The sequence below is a fragment of the Mytilus californianus genome, unplaced genomic scaffold, assembly GCF_021869535.1.
Source record: "Mytilus californianus isolate M0D057914Y unplaced genomic scaffold, xbMytCali1.0.p SCAF_5, whole genome shotgun sequence".
NCBI classification, from domain to species: domain Eukaryota; kingdom Metazoa; phylum Mollusca; class Bivalvia; order Mytilida; family Mytilidae; genus Mytilus; species Mytilus californianus.
In genome coordinates, this window is record NW_026262701.1 from 15,551,786 (window position 1) to 15,559,484 (window position 7,699).

Consider the following 7,699-nt stretch of genomic DNA (forward strand, 5'->3'; position numbering starts at 1 on the left):
ACGATATCATATTACAGCGCTGATTGATACACACTGTTGTTTAGAAAATGAAAGTCAATGACTTCAAGAATGGGACATACAGGTAACTTTAGTAGCTACTCAAACAGGAGCAGAGGAATAGCAATCTTGTTAAAGAATTCCTTTGAATTTAAAATTAATAATGAAATTTCCCCCGTTTTTAAGCCTTGTCCTTATATTGTTATTGTTATTGTATCAATTCGATACACAATTACTGCCTTTTCGTTATATTCCTAAGTCTATCATTTTTGACTCTTTAATGTGCTAGTTCAACCATTGTTTACTGAGGACACTATTCATTTAAGATAGTAATTTTTTCTCAGAAAAAGTGATTATGTTTCCAAAACAACTTTTTGAAATCAATTAAATTCTTGCTATTCGATTTAAAGGGATTCGAGTTTACGTCAATAGGCTACTATCCAAACGAAACAAATAATCAAATTAAATTGTATGTCAACATACGGCCTTCAACAAGTGTCTATGAAAGTAATAAGGTCTAAATCAAACCTAGTCTTAAAAAGGAGGCGATAGATACCAAAGGGACATCCAAACTCATAAGTCGAAATCAAACTGACAACGCCATGGCAAAAAGCGAAATACGACCAAACGACAAACAACAGTACTTAAAAAAGGTTGAATGATTTGTCTAAATATGAAATACACACATTTCTTTAAAAAAAATAAAATGGAGGATAACATAAAACAACCACCGACAGGATTCCTCACGCGGGTAAGGCACAATGTGATGTTTGGTTTTCGTATTGTTTTGTCCTAAATGAGGTCGTTTGTTTTCTTATTTGATAGCCAACTATACAGTATGGGTTAAGTTTATTGTTGAAGACCTACGGTGACATGTAGTTGCTTATATCAATGCCATTTGGACTTTAAATGGAAAATTGTCTCATTGGCAATCATACCACATCTCCTTATCTTTATATATGTGTCGGTTTTTTTTTCAATTTTTCAACCCTCTCCTTTTTAATCTAAATCAGTGTACTTACAAAGGGTATATTAAAGAGCGGACAATAATAATCATTACAGGAAAGACTTCAAACGAATTTATGGATTGTGTCCTGTCCCCGATTATGACATTTTGACTCAGTGTTGATTGGCATGACGGGAGATGCATGCATAGCAGGAGATTTTAAACCTGTCGATACACCCAGTCTCTCTCGTTTTGGAGTGCATGCGGTTCCCTCAGTTTTTGTGCTTTATCTTGATTTGTGTTCATAATCGCTTTATGATTTTTAACATTGGTAAACAACTGTTGCTTGTATCTAATTCTATATTGGAATAATGTATAACAAAACCCAATTTTCAGCAACACAGCAAAACAATGATTAGCAATACGAAAAAAAGAAGGTTGGAAGTTGCTTATATAAAATCATGTCGTCCTGCACTTTAATATTGCTGGTTGTTATTAAAATATATTTCATTCAGCAATGTTATGAATAGTACAAAAAGACATGTACTATCTTTTGCAATTCTCATAATAAATTGTATATATTTAATGCTAATAAGCCGAAAGTATAATACGACCTACATACTTCAACAATACTTCCCTATATTTGTAGTTACATTTTGTTAAATGTTTGACCAATTGGGGTTTCACTTTCGAACTTTCCATCTTTGATAGGTTTAAGGCAGAAACAATCCTTTCCTCTGTTTATTAGACTGAAAGACCAAAAATTGTCGTTAACGCACATTTTAACTTTCGAAACAAATATGTCCTCAGGGTGTCAGGATTGCCCACAGAAAGACATACCTACGGTCAGACTTTTACTTGATCAATCCTGACACCCATCGGTGTGCTATACAAGAAAAACCTTAAAATATGCATTATCTATAACTTAACTATAAATTATCTGTTTACAAAGCTATGAATTTTTCGATATACTAAGGATTTTCTATCCCAGGAATAGATTACTATATATAGTTGTATTTGGGAAACTTTTCGGATTCTCGGGTCATAAATGCTTTTCAATTTCGTACTCGAACGTCACTGATGAGTCTTTTGTATACGAAACGCGCGTCAAGCGTAGAAAAGTTCAATCCTGGTATCTATGAGAGTTTATTTAGAATGATCTTGATTCTTAATTGTATGACGTGTTTTACAACTATTGTGAAATTGTCTTCTTTTCCAACGTAAGGAACCATATAGGGAAAATATCTTCACTAATAAAATACCACAAAACGTTTATTTGAAAAGTATATTGGTGTACTCTAATACGAAAGTTTTATTGTTGCGACAGTTGTAAAAGTAACCAACGTGGATCGTTATTTCTTTGATCTTCTTTTAATAACTGACACAAATATCCATTATTTATTTAACACATTTGATAAGAATGCATATAAGCTTATTTAAAAAAAAGTTGTAAAAAGGTAGAAGGCATCAGCTTGATAGCAGTAAGAGATATATGTCTTTCGGTTGCTGTCCCGTTCAACTTTACCCAACATTTCGTTTTATTCATATGTAAGCAGAATTTCAATGCGTTTCATTAAATAAAATAACTGGAGCCTTTTAGTGTTGTTTAGAACTGGAATTAATCGAATTGTTAAGATCATTTAATATTTGAGCGAGATGATTTTAAACAAATATCTTAAACATAAAATGCTTTGGACAGCAAAATCAAATGAAACCGAAAAGAGAGCCAAAACTAAATAAGGTCAAATTATAGTTTACCTGAATTTTAAATGCATTTGATTGTAACCGTATGCTTTTAATTGTATTTGTCTGTTAATTAAAGTTTCCGATATCATAGATTATATCCCAAATTAATCTTCCTCGCCTACTGATCATATTATGATGACTATGATCAAAATCATTCATTTACAGCTGTGATATTTTGGAGGAACGAAACACAGCGCTTAGTGTTCTATCATATTATAGCTAGTTTCATACATCAACTTTAAACATTTATGATTCTCAAAGAGTGCTAATGATATTAAAGAGATAATCAAACTCATAATTCAAATACGAATTGACAATATAAAAACGAAAACCGACCAAAAGATAAACAACAGTATGCAAAATATAACATTTAAATTTGCTAGCATCGATAAATTATAAATTCAGTGGTAGATGTGAAGTCGTGTCATGCAATGATGTTCGGCATTCTGTTTGAAATTTTTATCCATACTATCGTATTACCAATAAAATTGGAAGTTATCATATAGGTGTATACTTGAATTTTAATATCGTTTATAATATTTATATCCTACTACAATACATTTAAACAATTTCAAAGGTTATCAATAAAAATGTTGTGTAAATGTATATAAGACAGCAACCTTGAAACACCGTCGATAACTCATAATCTGCCTTTTTATCTCGATCTGCCATATTACATTGAAGAGCATCAGTTTGAAATAGCACTTAATTCTATCATATTGGTTTTATAGATAACAAAAACACAGCTACAAATAAATATTTGCTGAATTATTGTGCGTAGTTAATGAAGACAGGACTCATTAAACTACTTAGTCGGATAATGATAAAACAATACCTTTTAACACTCTTATCTATATGTAATGTACTTCCAAGAAGACAGTTTACAGTGGAGAAAAATATAATATTGTCGAACTCAAAAAATAAATGTTATTAAACCGCTGTTATAGTGTTCAATGTTTTTCCGAAAATAATTAGTTTTATTAAGTTAGCTGTTTTAGAATGGTATATCATGAAAACATAAAATAATGAACAAGATCATATCGTATTATAGAATGATTGCAGTTACTGAGAGCATACTCAAAGAACTTAACAGGTAATAAGGAATCGTGCCGTCCTACACTATAACGTAGTACCTTTTGTCATTTATCAAGCTTGAAAGGGCGAGGGTCGAGATAACACCACAAGGATTCATGAGCCTGTCTTATGTCAGGATCTCGTTAGTGGTTTTCTTTTGTTAAATCTTAATGTTTTTGTCAAATGGTGAATTTAGTGTTGAAGTGAGACATTTGACAACCTGTAAAATGTATTCACAACTTTTTTTAAACTCAGCGAAATTCAAAGCTTAGATATTTAACAAATACCTTTCTATTATTGAACACGCATGTTGACCTGTAGCTGTCTTTTGGTTATATGCATCGTTTGGGATGCTGTTTCATTGACCGCCCACATTTCGTTTAATTCATAGCATGCACTCACAAACTTTTAATGTATCAAACAAACAAACAAAATAAAAAAAAATGTTTTTAATAGTAAAAAACAAAAACAAAGGCAAATATTTTGTAGTGAAAGGAAACCAGTACCCTATATTCTTGGTAAGTGTCCTTCGCTGATGCCACAATCGAGGATAAGAGGACGATATAATGGCTACGACAATTGGACAATATACGTGGTCATCTGTGACATAGATTTTCCCTTATGGTCAAACAACTCATGATGGCGGCTGTATAATTTCCGGAGGACGACTTCTACTTTTACCGCTAGTAATCATGGGTTCAAAAGCTTCCTCTTAGCAGCAAACCACTATCAAGGTAATCATGATAGGAAACGCAAACTCTAGAATATCTTATCGACTAGAAAATATACACTCCATATGCAGGATCTGCTGGCTTGTTGATAGATAGAAATGGAAAGTTCCCGATAAAAAAGCTAAAATCACCTCTTTTGTTATTGTCAATTTACGGTAACAAAACGGGCGTCACGTGTGTAGCTGGATTTGCTAATCCATCCAGAGCACCTGGTTTTTGGTTGTGTTCGTGTTGCTCGGTCTTTGATTGTCTTTTGATCGTTTTTCATTTTTTGCCATGGCATCGTCAGTTTGTTTTCTACATGAGTTTGACTGTCCGATTGGTATCTTCCACCTCTCTTTTCTAGATTTATGTCAATATATGAGAGAGACTTAACTGTATCTGTGGTATCCTTTATCAAGTACGATGGAATAGGTTACTAAAACATAATCACTAAACTTTAGATTATTTAGCTTGATGACATCATCTATATAGCGAAACGTGAAGTTAAAGGTTGAATATTATAGTATATTTGCTATGCTTATTTCTAGTTTAAAAGTTAGACAACACCAAAAAATGGACTGTCAAAATCATGAATCGTAGATCGAGAAACAACAGCATTGTCATAAAAAGATATAAAAACAAATAGTTCACAATACTATACGGAGAAAAATAAAAATTGACAAACATGCATGATCCACACCAACTACTGAGGATGAACTAAGTTGTTCCGATAGGGTAAGTGCTTCCAACTCCACATGAAAAAACTATGAAGTGGCTGCGACAAATGGATCGTACTCATTGTCATGCGTAATACAGCTGCTCTGTAACGGTAGACAGACTCGTTTAAAAAATTAGACGAACCGATATAATTTTACAATTAAGAACATTTATTCAACGACTTTCTATTACAGAAATTCTGATAAGAGACGCAAGCTTTTGATCATCGCTTCAACTTTGAGATATACACAAATCATATGCCGGAGCTTTTAAACTGTTGCTACCCAAAAATTTAAGATTCACGGTGGAAATGTTGTAGTTTCTTTGTAAGCAACAAATCCCAAATGCAAATCCTGATAATAATCGTTTCAACCGAGAGATATACACACACCTTCTGCGGGTGCTTTTGGGATGTTGCAACGAAAATATTGAAGTTTCACGATGGAAGTATTGAAACCATAACATTTGTGGTATATTTTTTTCTCAACAGACCAACACTGCTTTTTTCTGGGCTTAACAAATCGTATAAAGCAGATGGAAATGAATTTTTGAGTAAGAAAATATAATGTAAAAAGAACAGCTTATGAACAGTACACAATTTTATTTGGTAAGTTGGAAGAATACTGTTCTCAAGGATATATTTAATTTTCAGAAATATCATACCTCATCTTTTGCTCTATGTACACATAGATATATATCTATATATCGAAAAAGTTTTAATGAATCAACACGATAGGTAGAAAACATAAGTCGGCAATACAGTAATATTTTTCAAAAACAATAAAAAATTCACAATTATTTCTCTAGGTATCATTTCAGAAACAATCCATTACGTAACAACTTTATCTTCCTTATATATTATATCTGGAGAACTAAATCCCTTTTTAAAAGGACTGGAAACATATAACAGTTGAAAAAAGGAATTTAACTGTACAACATAGAAAATTGAGTTAACAAAAAAAATAAACCTTCTATTATTTCTGAAGAAACTCTTGTAGACAAACGATGATGTCTTAGTTTATGAAAAATAACTTTACTGAAATGCATCTATCAAGGGTTCTCTTCGGAACCAAGCCAATAATATTGCAATAACAAGACGAAATAGCACTGAAGTAGGCATTTTGCAAAATCTAAAAAGGTTGAATTCAACACTGTACTTTTATTTGTGCTTATATTACAAGTTTGTGAAATTGCTCTTTTCGTTTTTTCTTGATACAATTTTAGAAATAACACTGTTTACTATCATTTTGATTACTCACCATTGACAATTATTAACACTACTGGTGTAATTATAACGTACTTAATTTTTCCTTTTTCAGATACCGTGGAAAACGGAAATATACTTCAAAATTTAAAAACAAACACAGATATTACATAAACACAAAAGTTTATATTTGTTTAATGCATGGCAATCAAAAGGACTGGAAGATTGTCTCATTGCTAGTTGTACATGCAGTTGCGATTGTGGACGAACATCAGGACCAATGAAATAAAGTTTAATTGCCTGATGTAATCAAGGATCTCACATCCGCAACAAATTCCTTAAACGAGAAAAAAACATTCAGGTATAACTTTAATGAAATAAAAACGCATTAAAGATAATAGGATTATTATTAATACGCAAGACGTGCGTTTTGTCTATGTAAGACTCGCCGGTAGCACTAAAAAAAATTAATGACACGCAGATGAAGAGCATTGAAAACAAAACGTTTTGATAAATCTGGTTAAGGCTATCTTTGCCTGTGTGTAGAAAAACCTCATTGTTTTTAATAATTTTACCATTACATAAACAACAAACTAAAAGAAAATGACGTATCAATGATATGTCATACCAGTTCTGACTACTGGACTGATGACGAGGTTTCGGATTTTGTTCAGACGCATGAACATGTGAGTACGGCTTTGTAAATCTATCTTATTTTAAGTTTCAATCCTCCATTTTAAAACTCAATTAGTGTTTGACAAAATGTACATAAAACACGTTTTATAATAAAAACAATAGAAAGTGCATATATCTCGATGTATATTTTACAAAACAAAACTTCCAACACAATAGTAGAAAACAATACCGTATTAAAGATTGTTTGCAGTAGTCAAATGTTATCTGATAGTGGCCTGTTAGTCCCCAAAGGTATCATCAGCTCAGTAGATTATCAGTGCGTCTGTACTAACTTGATTTTTAACACAATTTTCTAAAATACTTCGTTGATAGAATTATAAATTATTCAGAAACAAAGGTTCCTACTCCACCCGGCAACGCTGACATTAGATGAAGTTGGCTATTCTTTTAAGGTTCATTTTTTGCATACTGCTCTAACCCTTTTTATTTATTTAGAGAACATTTTAAACAAAAATATCTCGAAAAATACAAGAAGACACAATCTTGTACAATTCCCAGAGTAAATCTATACAAAATTATTATTCGGCAAAAACAAAAGATAATGTTGTTTCAAACATGATAAATCTTAGACATACCAGACGCAAAATTTGAACAACAATTATATGT